Source organism: Phyllobates terribilis, unplaced genomic scaffold, assembly GCF_046119375.1.
Source record: "Phyllobates terribilis strain yellow unplaced genomic scaffold, ASM4611937v1 Scaffold_40__1_contigs__length_11209783, whole genome shotgun sequence".
NCBI lineage: Eukaryota > Metazoa > Chordata > Amphibia > Anura > Dendrobatidae > Phyllobates > Phyllobates terribilis.
The window spans coordinates 1,879,904-1,892,121 of NW_027362800.1; the positions used below are offsets into that span (position 1 = coordinate 1,879,904).

At 45.5% G+C, this 12,218-nt stretch overlaps 9 non-coding genes across 9 annotated transcripts; all 9 read right to left on the reverse strand.

The window, feature by feature from the left end:
• Positions 1 to 1,074: 1,074 nt before the first annotated feature.
• Positions 1,075 to 1,265, reverse strand: LOC141189463 (U2 spliceosomal RNA). Its single transcript, XR_012263521.1, has one exon. It is a non-coding gene; the product is annotated as a U2 spliceosomal RNA (small nuclear RNA).
• Positions 1,266 to 2,386: 1,121 nt separating this feature from the next.
• On the reverse strand, positions 2,387 to 2,577 carry LOC141189474 (U2 spliceosomal RNA). Its single transcript, XR_012263532.1, has one exon. It is a non-coding gene; the product is annotated as a U2 spliceosomal RNA (small nuclear RNA).
• Positions 2,578 to 3,699: 1,122 nt separating this feature from the next.
• Positions 3,700 to 3,890, reverse strand: LOC141185281 (U2 spliceosomal RNA). Its single transcript, XR_012259958.1, has one exon. It is a non-coding gene; the product is annotated as a U2 spliceosomal RNA (small nuclear RNA).
• Positions 3,891 to 5,012: 1,122 nt separating this feature from the next.
• LOC141185263 (U2 spliceosomal RNA) lies at positions 5,013 to 5,203 on the reverse strand. Its single transcript, XR_012259942.1, has one exon. It is a non-coding gene; the product is annotated as a U2 spliceosomal RNA (small nuclear RNA).
• A 1,121-nt stretch (positions 5,204 to 6,324) lies between these two features.
• LOC141184491 (U2 spliceosomal RNA) lies at positions 6,325 to 6,515 on the reverse strand. The gene has a single exon (XR_012259241.1). It is a non-coding gene; the product is annotated as a U2 spliceosomal RNA (small nuclear RNA).
• Positions 6,516 to 7,635: 1,120 nt separating this feature from the next.
• LOC141189485 (U2 spliceosomal RNA) lies at positions 7,636 to 7,826 on the reverse strand. Its single transcript, XR_012263543.1, has one exon. It is a non-coding gene; the product is annotated as a U2 spliceosomal RNA (small nuclear RNA).
• A 1,121-nt stretch (positions 7,827 to 8,947) lies between these two features.
• On the reverse strand, positions 8,948 to 9,138 carry LOC141185264 (U2 spliceosomal RNA). The gene has a single exon (XR_012259943.1). It is a non-coding gene; the product is annotated as a U2 spliceosomal RNA (small nuclear RNA).
• Positions 9,139 to 10,259: 1,121 nt separating this feature from the next.
• Positions 10,260 to 10,450, reverse strand: LOC141184492 (U2 spliceosomal RNA). Its single transcript, XR_012259242.1, has one exon. It is a non-coding gene; the product is annotated as a U2 spliceosomal RNA (small nuclear RNA).
• A 1,120-nt stretch (positions 10,451 to 11,570) lies between these two features.
• On the reverse strand, positions 11,571 to 11,761 carry LOC141189496 (U2 spliceosomal RNA). Its single transcript, XR_012263554.1, has one exon. It is a non-coding gene; the product is annotated as a U2 spliceosomal RNA (small nuclear RNA).
• Between the last annotated feature and the right edge of the window lie 457 nt (positions 11,762 to 12,218).

A 12,218-nucleotide genomic window follows, 5' to 3' on the forward strand; every position in this document is an offset into this window, starting at 1 on the left:
GTCCATTTGTGGAGATGGCCACCTGGACTCCCGTTAAGAAGACATGCTGTCAACCTCTAGATCCCTCACATGCCTGCACTTTTCGGCTTGCTGCTGCTGCAATCCACGCGTTTTAGATCTGCATAACTCCACCTCTTTTAGCACAGTACCCTCAACCCCCGGCTGTTCCCACCCGCCTCAACACCGTTGGAAGGGAGGAGAACCAATTAAGGCGGGGGGGGGGGTGGAACGAGCAGCTGTCTACCCTTAGCAGGAGGGTTGCTGATTAATTACCTCTCCTGCTGCTGCTGCTGCTGGCTGTCCAGCAGCAGACTGAAGGTGGCTGCTGCTGTGCGCAGGTATATAAAGGCTCAGAGCCTATTATGACACGCGCAGCCAGCGTTCCATTGCCACATTCCGTCTACTGCAGGCGGGATACCTGGATGGCTGAATGTCACTGAGAAGCTCACAGAGACCGCCATAAGCAACAGTTTAAAAGAATGCCACAGACTAATCAACCAAACTTTTTGGGTTGGTTTCTCTTTTATAGTCTGCAGGCATTAAATGAAAGAAGTCAGTGTTCCAGCAGAGGGAGACAACGTTTCAGAAAAGGCATTGTAGCAAACCAAAATAGAAATTTTAAGCGCAGCAGAGTAACCAGCTCACATACCTGTTAGCTCAGGTGAGTTTAAAAGGCTGCTGTTGATAACAAGGGCATTTGCTAAATAGATGGTGTGTGTGCAACAATATACTGAAAGGTCAATTATATTGTGCAGCTTATCTCACCACCTGTAGTTATTTAGGTGAAAGCTCCAAAATGCTTGCCTAATATGTCTGTTTATCCAAAAGGAAGTATAGAGGGAGAGCTAGATAGATAGCATTGCATTACATTACATTACATGGCAATGCAATGCACAGTTGCTGAAGTTGAACCAAAATGAGCTTGTCATCTGGCTTCTGCAACTTTTAACATGAAAAATCCAATGAGGAGAAGAAAAGCAAAGCCAAAGAGTCCATCCCAAAATCCGACAAATAAGCAAAATGAACAAAAAGCATTGAATTCAATTCTTTCTGATTTTAGAAACTGCATTAAAGAAGGGGTGCACCGGTCCTGGAGATACTGCAATACCAGGTCAATGCGTGGAGTGGACAGAGCAAGCTCTTTTTCCATCTCCCTGTTCTAAAAATCCATTTAATATATGGTCCCCAGATAGGGGACGTATCAGATATTAAACTGATAAGAACAGATACTACACTTGATCTTAGCCAAAAGGCCGAGAAGCGATAACCAGAATTGGTTTCCGACTACGGTGCCACCCAAGGATTCTGAAAAGTCCATTTGTGGAGATGGCCACCTGGACTCCCGTTAAGAAGACATGCTGTCAACCTCTAGATCCCTCACATGCCTGCACTTTTCGGCTTGCTGCTGCTGCAATCCACGCGTTTTAGATCTGCATAACTCCACCTCTTTTAGCACAGTACCCTCAACCCCCGGCTGTTCCCACCCGCCTCAACACCGTTGGAAGGGAGGAGAACCAATTAAGGCGGGGGGGGGGGTGGAACGAGCAGCTGTCTACCCTTAGCAGGAGGGTTGCTGATTAATTACCTCTCCTGCTGCTGCTGCTGCTGGCTGTCCAGCAGCAGACTGAAGGTGGCTGCTGCTGTGCGCAGGTATATAAAGGCTCAGAGCCTATTATGACACGCGCAGCCAGCGTTCCATTGCCACATTCCGTCTACTGCAGGCGGGATACCTGGATGGCTGAATGTCACTGAGAAGCTCACAGAGACCGCCATAAGCAACAGTTTAAAAGAATGCCACAGACTAATCAACCAAACTTTTTGGGTTGGTTTCTCTTTTATAGTCTGCAGGCATTAAATGAAAGAAGTCAGTGTTCCAGCAGAGGGAGACAACGTTTCAGAAAAGGCATTGTAGCAAACCAAAAAAGAAATTTTAAGCGCAGCAGAGTAACCAGCTCACATACCTGTTAGCTCAGGTGAGTTTAAAAGGCTGCTGTTGATAACAAGGGCATTTGCTAAATTGATGGTGTGTGTGCAACAATATACTGAAAGGTCAATTATATTGTGCAGCTTATCTCACCACCTGTAGTTATTTAGGTGAAAGCTCCAAAATGCTTGCCTAATATGTCTGTTTATCCAAAAGGAAGTATAGAGGGAGAGCTAGATAGATAGCATTGCATTACATTACATTACATGGCAATGCAATGCACAGTTGCTGAAGTTGAACCAAAATGAGCTTGTCATCTGGCTTCTGCAACTTTTAACATGAAAAATCCAATGAGGAGAAGAAAAGCAAAGCCAAAGAGTCCATCCCAAAATCCGACAAATAAGCAAAATGAACAAAAAGCATTGAATTCAATTCTTTCTGATTTTAGAAACTGCATTAAAGAAGGGGTGCACCGGTCCTGGAGATACTGCAATACCAGGTCAATGCGTGGAGTGGACAGAGCAAGCTCTTTTTCCATCTCCCTGTTCTAAAAATCCATTTAATATATGGTCCCCAGATAGGGGACGTATCAGATATTAAACTGATAAGAACAGATACTACACTTGATCTTAGCCAAAAGGCCGAGAAGCGATAACCAGAATTGGTTTCCGACTACGGTGCCACCCAAGGATTCTGAAAAGTCCATTTGTGGAGATGGCCACCTGGACTCCCGTTAAGAAGACATGCTGTCAACCTCTAGATCCCTCACATGCCTGCACTTTTCGGCTTGCTGCTGCTGCAATCCACGCGTTTTAGATCTGCATAACTCCACCTCTTTTAGCACAGTACCCTCAACCCCCGGCTGTTCCCACCCGCCTCAACACCGTTGGAAGGGAGGAGAACCAATTAAGGCGGGGGGGGGGGGTGGAACGAGCAGCTGTCTACCCTTAGCAGGAGGGTTGCTGATTAATTACCTCTCCTGCTGCTGCTGCTGCTGGCTGTCCAGCAGCAGACTGAAGGTGGCTGCTGCTGTGCGCAGGTATATAAAGGCTCAGAGCCTATTATGACACGCGCAGCCAGCGTTCCATTGCCACATTCCGTCTACTGCAGGCGGGATACCTGGATGGCTGAATGTCACTGAGAAGCTCACAGAGACCGCCATAAGCAACAGTTTAAAAGAATGCCACAGACTAATCAACCAAACTTTTTGGGTTGGTTTCTCTTTTATAGTCTGCAGGCATTAAATGAAAGAAGTCAGTGTTCCAGCAGAGGGAGACAACGTTTCAGAAAAGGCATTGTAGCAAACCAAAAAAGAAATTTTAAGCGCAGCAGAGTAACCAGCTCACATACCTGTTAGCTCAGGTGAGTTTAAAAGGCTGCTGTTGATAACAAGGGCATTTGCTAAATTGATGGTGTGTGTGCAACAATATACTGAAAGGTCAATTATATTGTGCAGCTTATCTCACCACCTGTAGTTATTTAGGTGAAAGCTCCAAAATGCTTGCCTAATATGTCTGTTTATCCAAAAGGAAGTATAGAGGGAGAGCTAGATAGATAGCATTGCATTACATTACATTACATGGCAATGCAATGCACAGTTGCTGAAGTTGAACCAAAATGAGCTTGTCATCTGGCTTCTGCAACTTTTAACATGAAAAATCCAATGAGGAGAAGAAAAGCAAAGCCAAAGAGTCCATCCCAAAATCCGACAAATAAGCAAAATGAACAAAAAGCATTGAATTCAATTCTTTCTGATTTTAGAAACTGCATTAAAGAAGGGGTGCACCGGTCCTGGAGATACTGCAATACCAGGTCAATGCGTGGAGTGGACAGAGCAAGCTCTTTTTCCATCTCCCTGTTCTAAAAATCCATTTAATATATGGTCCCCAGATAGGGGACGTATCAGATATTAAACTGATAAGAACAGATACTACACTTGATCTTAGCCAAAATGCCGAGAAGCGATAACCAGAATTGGTTTCCGACTACGGTGCCACCCAAGGATTCTGAAAAGTCCATTTGTGGAGATGGCCACCTGGACTCCCGTTAAGAAGACATGCTGTCAACCTCTAGATCCCTCACATGCCTGCACTTTTCGGCTTGCTGCTGCTGCAATCCACGCGTTTTAGATCTGCATAACTCCACCTCTTTTAGCACAGTACCCTCAACCCCCGGCTGTTCCCACCCGCCTCAACACCGTTGGAAGGGAGGAGAACCAATTAAGGCGGGGGGGGGGGGTGGAACGAGCAGCTGTCTACCCTTAGCAGGAGGGTTGCTGATTAATTACCTCTCCTGCTGCTGCTGCTGCTGGCTGTCCAGCAGCAGACTGAAGGTGGCTGCTGCTGTGCGCAGGTATATAAAGGCTCAGAGCCTATTATGACACGCGCAGCCAGCGTTCCATTGCCACATTCCGTCTACTGCAGGCGGGATACCTGGATGGCTGAATGTCACTGAGAAGCTCACAGAGACCGCCATAAGCAACAGTTTAAAAGAATGCCACAGACTAATCAACCAAACTTTTTGGGTTGGTTTCTCTTTTATAGTCTGCAGGCATTAAATGAAAGAAGTCAGTGTTCCAGCAGAGGGAGACAACGTTTCAGAAAAGGCATTGTAGCAAACCAAAAAAGAAATTTTAAGCGCAGCAGAGTAACCAGCTCACATATCTGTTAGCTCAGGTGAGTTTAAAAGGCTGCTGTTGATAACAAGGGCATTTGCTAAATAGATGGTGTGTGTGCAACAATATACTGAAAGGTCAATTATATTGTGCAGCTTATCTCACCACCTGTAGTTATTTAGGTGAAAGCTCCAAAATGCTTGCCTAATATGTCTGTTTATCCAAAAGGAAGTATAGAGGGAGAGCTAGATAGATAGCATTGCATTACATTACATTACATGGCAATGCAATGCACAGTTGCTGAAGTTGAACCAAAATGAGCTTGTCATCTGGCTTCTGCAACTTTTAACATGAAAAATCCAATGAGGAGAAGAAAAGCAAAGCCAAAGAGTCCATCCCAAAATCCGACAAACAAGCAAAATGAACAAAAAGCATTGAATTCAATTCTTTCTGATTTTAGAAACTGCATTAAAGAAGGGGTGCACCGGTCCTGGAGATACTGCAATACCAGGTCAATGCGTGGAGTGGACAGAGCAAGCTCTTTTTCCATCTCCCTGTTCTAAAAATCCATTTAATATATGGTCCCCAGATAGGGGACGTATCAGATATTAAACTGATAAGAACAGATACTACACTTCATCTTAGCCAAAAGGCCGAGAAGCGATAACCAGAATTGGTTTCCGACTACGGTGCCACCCAAGGATTCTGAAAAGTCCATTTGTGGAGATGGCCACCTGGACTCCCGTTAAGAAGACATGCTGTCAACCTCTAGATCCCTCACATGCCTGCACTTTTCGGCTTGCTGCTGCTGCAATCCACGCGTTTTAGATCTGCATAACTCCACCTCTTTTAGCACAGTACCCTCAACCCCCGGCTGTTCCCACCCGCCTCAACACCGTTGGAAGGGAGGAGAACCAATTAAGGCGGGGGGGGGGGTGGAACGAGCAGCTGTCTACCCTTAGCAGGAGGGTTGCTGATTAATTACCTCTCCTGCTGCTGCTGCTGCTGGCTGTCCAGCAGCAGACTGAAGGTGGCTGCTGCTGTGCGCAGGTATATAAAGGCTCAGAGCCTATTATGACACGCGCAGCCAGCGTTCCATTGCCACATTCCGTCTACTGCAGGCGGGATACCTGGATGGCTGAATGTCACTGAGAAGCTCACAGAGACCGCCATAAGCAACAGTTTAAAAGAATGCCACAGACTAATCAACCAAACTTTTTGGGTTGGTTTCTCTTTTATAGTCTGCAGGCATTAAATGAAAGAAGTCAGTGTTCCAGCAGAGGGAGACAACGTTTCAGAAAAGGCATTGTAGCAAACCAAAAAAGAAATTTTAAGCGCAGCAGAGTAACCAGCTCACATACCTGTTAGCTCAGGTGAGTTTAAAAGGCTGCTGTTGATAACAAGGGCATTTGCTAAATAGATGGTGTGTGTGCAACAATATACTGAAAGGTCAATTATATTGTGCAGCTTATCTCACCACCTGTAGTTATTTAGGTGAAAGCTCCAAAATGCTTGCCTAATATGTCTGTTTATCCAAAAGGAAGTATAGAGGGAGAGCTAGATAGATAGCATTGCATTACATTACATTACATGGCAATGCAATGCACAGTTGCTGAAGTTGAACCAAAATGAGCTTGTCATCTGGCTTCTGCAACTTTTAACATGAAAAATCCAATGAGGAGAAGAAAAGCAAAGCCAAAGAGTCCATCCCAAAATCCGACAAACAAGCAAAATGAACAAAAAGCATTGAATTCAATTCTTTCTGATTTTAGAAACTGCATTAAAGAAGGGGTGCACCGGTCCTGGAGATACTGCAATACCAGGTCAATGCGTGAAGTGGACAGAGCAAGCTCTTTTTCCATCTCCCTGTTCTAAAAATCCATTTAATATATGGTCCCCAGATAGGGGACGTATCAGATATTAAACTGATAAGAACAGATACTACACTTGATCTTAGCCAAAAGGCCGAGAAGCGATAACCAGAATTGGTTTCCGACTACGGTGCCACCCAAGGATTCTGAAAAGTCCATTTGTGGAGATGGCCACCTGGACTCCCGTTAAGAAGACATGCTGTCAACCTCTAGATCCCTCACATGCCTGCACTTTTCGGCTTGCTGCTGCTGCAATCCACGCGTTTTAGATCTGCATAACTCCACCTCTTTTAGCACAGTACCCTCAACCCCCGGCTGTTCCCACCCGCCTCAACACCGTTGGAAGGGAGGAGAACCAATTAAGGCGGGGGGGGGGTGGAACGAGCAGCTGTCTACCCTTAGCAGGAGGGTTGCTGATTAATTACCTCTCCTGCTGCTGCTGCTGCTGGCTGTCCAGCAGCAGACTGAAGGTGGCTGCTGCTGTGCGCAGGTATATAAAGGCTCAGAGCCTATTATGACACGCGCAGCCAGCGTTCCATTGCCACATTCCGTCTACTGCAGGCGGGATACCTGGATGGCTGAATGTCACTGAGAAGCTCACAGAGACCGCCATAAGCAACAGTTTAAAAGAATGCCACAGACTAATCAACCAAACTTTTTGGGTTGGTTTCTCTTTTATAGTCTGCAGGCATTAAATGAAAGAAGTCAGTGTTCCAGCAGAGGGAGACAACGTTTCAGAAAAGGCATTGTAGCAAACCAAAAAAGAAATTTTAAGCGCAGCAGAGAAACCAGCTCACATACCTGTTAGCTCAGGTGAGTTTAAAAGGCTGCTGTTGATAACAAGGGCATTTGCTAAATAGATGGTGTGTGTGCAACAATATACTGAAAGGTCAATTATATTGTGCAGCTTATCTCACCACCTGTAGTTATTTAGGTGAAAGCTCCAAAATGCTTGCCTAATATGTCTGTTTATCCAAAAGGAAGTATAGAGGGAGAGCTAGATAGATAGCATTGCATTACATTACATTACATGGCAATGCAATGCACAGTTGCTGAAGTTGAACCAAAATGAGCTTGTCATCTGGCTTCTGCAACTTTTAACATGAAAAATCCAATGAGGAGAAGAAAAGCAAAGCCAAAGAGTCCATCCCAAAATCCGACAAATAAGCAAAATGAACAAAAAGCATTGAATTCAATTCTTTCTGATTTTAGAAACTGCATTAAAGAAGGGGTGCACCGGTCCTGGAGATACTGCAATACCAGGTCAATGCGTGGAGTGGACAGAGCAAGCTCTTTTTCCATCTCCCTGTTCTAAAAATCCATTTAATATATGGTCCCCAGATAGGGGACGTATCAGATATTAAACTGATAAGAACAGATACTACACTTGATCTTAGCCAAAAGGCCGAGAAGCGATAACCAGAATTGGTTTCCGACTACGGTGCCACCCAAGGATTCTGAAAAGTCCATTTGTGGAGATGGCCACCTGGACTCCCGTTAAGAAGACATGCTGTCAACCTCTAGATCCCTCACATGCCTGCACTTTTCGGCTTGCTGCTGCTGCAATCCACGCGTTTTAGATCTGCATAACTCCACCTCTTTTAGCACAGTACCCTCAACCCCCGGCTGTTCCCACCCGCCTCAACACCGTTGGAAGGGAGGAGAACCAATTAAGGCGGGGGGGGGGGTGGAACGAGCAGCTGTCTACCCTTAGCAGGAGGGTTGCTGATTAATTACCTCTCCTGCTGCTGCTGCTGCTGGCTGTCCAGCAGCAGACTGAAGGTGGCTGCTGCTGTGCGCAGGTATATAAAGGCTCAGAGCCTATTATGACACGCGCAGCCAGCGTTCCATTGCCACATTCCGTCTACTGCAGGCGGGATACCTGGATGGCTGAATGTCACTGAGAAGCTCACAGAGACCGCCATAAGCAACAGTTTAAAAGAATGCCACAGACTAATCAACCAAACTTTTTGGGTTGGTTTCTCTTTTATAGTCTGCAGGCATTAAATGAAAGAAGTCAGTGTTCCAGCAGAGGGAGACAACGTTTCAGAAAAGGCATTGTAGCAAACCAAAAAAGAAATTTTAAGCGCAGCAGAGTAACCAGCTCACATATCTGTTAGCTCAGGTGAGTTTAAAAGGCTGCTGTTGATAACAAGGGCATTTGCTAAATAGATGGTGTGTGTGCAACAATATACTGAAAGGTCAATTATATTGTGCAGCTTATCTCACCACCTGTAGTTATTTAGGTGAAAGCTCCAAAATGCTTGCCTAATATGTCTGTTTATCCAAAAGGAAGTATAGAGGGAGAGCTAGATAGATAGCATTGCATTACATTACATTACATGGCAATGCAATGCACAGTTGCTGAAGTTGAACCAAAATGAGCTTGTCATCTGGCTTCTGCAACTTTTAACATGAAAAATCCAATGAGGAGAAGAAAAGCAAAGCCAAAGAGTCCATCCCAAAATCCGACAAACAAGCAAAATGAACAAAAAGCATTGAATTCAATTCTTTCTGATTTTAGAAACTGCATTAAAGAAGGGGTGCACCGGTCCTGGAGATACTGCAATACCAGGTCAATGCGTGGAGTGGACAGAGCAAGCTCTTTTTCCATCTCCCTGTTCTAAAAATCCATTTAATATATGGTCCCCAGATAGGGGACGTATCAGATATTAAACTGATAAGAACAGATACTACACTTCATCTTAGCCAAAAGGCCGAGAAGCGATAACCAGAATTGGTTTCCGACTACGGTGCCACCCAAGGATTCTGAAAAGTCCATTTGTGGAGATGGCCACCTGGACTCCCGTTAAGAAGACATGCTGTCAACCTCTAGATCCCTCACATGCCTGCACTTTTCGGCTTGCTGCTGCTGCAATCCACGCGTTTTAGATCTGCATAACTCCACCTCTTTTAGCACAGTACCCTCAACCCCCGGCTGTTCCCACCCGCCTCAACACCGTTGGAAGGGAGGAGAACCAATTAAGGCGGGGGGGGGGGTGGAACGAGCAGCTGTCTACCCTTAGCAGGAGGGTTGCTGATTAATTACCTCTCCTGCTGCTGCTGCTGCTGGCTGTCCAGCAGCAGACTGAAGGTGGCTGCTGCTGTGCGCAGGTATATAAAGGCTCAGAGCCTATTATGACACGCGCAGCCAGCGTTCCATTGCCACATTCCGTCTACTGCAGGCGGGATACCTGGATGGCTGAATGTCACTGAGAAGCTCACAGAGACCGCCATAAGCAACAGTTTAAAAGAATGCCACAGACTAATCAACCAAACTTTTTGGGTTGGTTTCTCTTTTATAGTCTGCAGGCATTAAATGAAAGAAGTCAGTGTTCCAGCAGAGGGAGACAACGTTTCAGAAAAGGCATTGTAGCAAACCAAAAAAGAAATTTTAAGCGCAGCAGAGTAACCAGCTCACATACCTGTTAGCTCAGGTGAGTTTAAAAGGCTGCTGTTGATAACAAGGGCATTTGCTAAATAGATGGTGTGTGTGCAACAATATACTGAAAGGTCAATTATATTGTGCAGCTTATCTCACCACCTGTAGTTATTTAGGTGAAAGCTCCAAAATGCTTGCCTAATATGTCTGTTTATCCAAAAGGAAGTATAGAGGGAGAGCTAGATAGATAGCATTGCATTACATTACATTACATGGCAATGCAATGCACAGTTGCTGAAGTTGAACCAAAATGAGCTTGTCATCTGGCTTCTGCAACTTTTAACATGAAAAATCCAATGAGGAGAAGAAAAGCAAAGCCAAAGAGTCCATCCCAAAATCCGACAAACAAGCAAAATGAACAAAAAGCATTGAATTCAATTCTTTCTGATTTTAGAAACTGCATTAAAGAAGGGGTGCACCGGTCCTGGAGATACTGCAATACCAGGTCAATGCGTGAAGTGGACAGAGCAAGCTCTTTTTCCATCTCCCTGTTCTAAAAATCCATTTAATATATGGTCCCCAGATAGGGGACGTATCAGATATTAAACTGATAAGAACAGATACTACACTTGATCTTAGCCAAAAGGCCGAGAAGCGATAACCAGAATTGGTTTCCGACTACGGTGCCACCCAAGGATTCTGAAAAGTCCATTTGTGGAGATGGCCACCTGGACTCCCGTTAAGAAGACATGCTGTCAACCTCTAGATCCCTCACATGCCTGCACTTTTCGGCTTGCTGCTGCTGCAATCCACGCGTTTTAGATCTGCATAACTCCACCTCTTTTAGCACAGTACCCTCAACCCCCGGCTGTTCCCACCCGCCTCAACACCGTTGGAAGGGAGGAGAACCAATTAAGGCGGGGGGGGGGTGGAACGAGCAGCTGTCTACCCTTAGCAGGAGGGTTGCTGATTAATTACCTCTCCTGCTGCTGCTGCTGCTGGCTGTCCAGCAGCAGACTGAAGGTGGCTGCTGCTGTGCGCAGGTATATAAAGGCTCAGAGCCTATTATGACACGCGCAGCCAGCGTTCCATTGCCACATTCCGTCTACTGCAGGCGGGATACCTGGATGGCTGAATGTCACTGAGAAGCTCACAGAGACCGCCATAAGCAACAGTTTAAAAGAATGCCACAGACTAATCAACCAAACTTTTTGGGTTGGTTTCTCTTTTATAGTCTGCAGGCATTAAATGAAAGAAGTCAGTGTTCCAGCAGAGGGAGACAACGTTTCAGAAAAGGCATTGTAGCAAACCAAAAAAGAAATTTTAAGCGCAGCAGAGAAACCAGCTCACATACCTGTTAGCTCAGGTGAGTTTAAAAGGCTGCTGTTGATAACAAGGGCATTTGCTAAATAGATGGTGTGTGTGCAACAATATACTGAAAGGTCAATTATATTGTGCAGCTTATCTCACCACCTGTAGTTATTTAGGTGAAAGCTCCAAAATGCTTGCCTAATATGTCTGTTTATCCAAAAGGAAGTATAGAGGGAGAGCTAGATAGATAGCATTGCATTACATTACATTACATGGCAATGCAATGCACAGTTGCTGAAGTTGAACCAAAATGAGCTTGTCATCTGGCTTCTGCAACTTTTAACATGAAAAATCCAATGAGGAGAAGAAAAGCAAAGCCAAAGAGTCCATCCCAAAATCCGACAAACAAGCAAAATGAACAAAAAGCATTGAATTCAATTCTTTCTGATTTTAGAAACTGCATTAAAGAAGGGGTGCACCGGTCCTGGAGATACTGCAATACCAGGTCAATGCGTGGAGTGGACAGAGCAAGCTCTTTTTCCATCTCCCTGTTCTAAAAATCCATTTAATATATGGTCCCCAGATAGGGGACGTATCAGATATTAAACTGATAAGAACAGATACTACACTTGATCTTAGCCAAAAGGCCGAGAAGCGATAACCAGAATTGGTTTCCGACTACGGTGCCACCCAAGGATTCTGAAAAGTCCATTTGTGGAGATGGCCACCTGGACTCCCGTTAAGAAGACATGCTGTCAACCTCTAGATCCCTCACATGCCTGCACTTATCGGCTTGCTGCTGCTGCAATCCACGCGATTTAGATCTGCATAACTCCACCTCTTTTAGCACAGTACCCTCAACCCCCGGCTGTTCCCACCCGCCTCAACACCGTTGGAAGGGAGGAGAACCAATTAAGGCGGGGGGGGGGGGTGGAACGAGCAGCTGTCTACCCTTAGCAGGAGGGTTGCTGATTAATTACCTCTCCTGCTGCTGCTGCTGCTGGCTGTCCAGCAGCAGACTGAAGGTGGCTGCTGCTGTGCGCAGGTATATAAAGGCTCAGAGCCTATTATGACACGCGCAGCCAGCGTTCCATTGCCACATTCCGTCTACTGCAT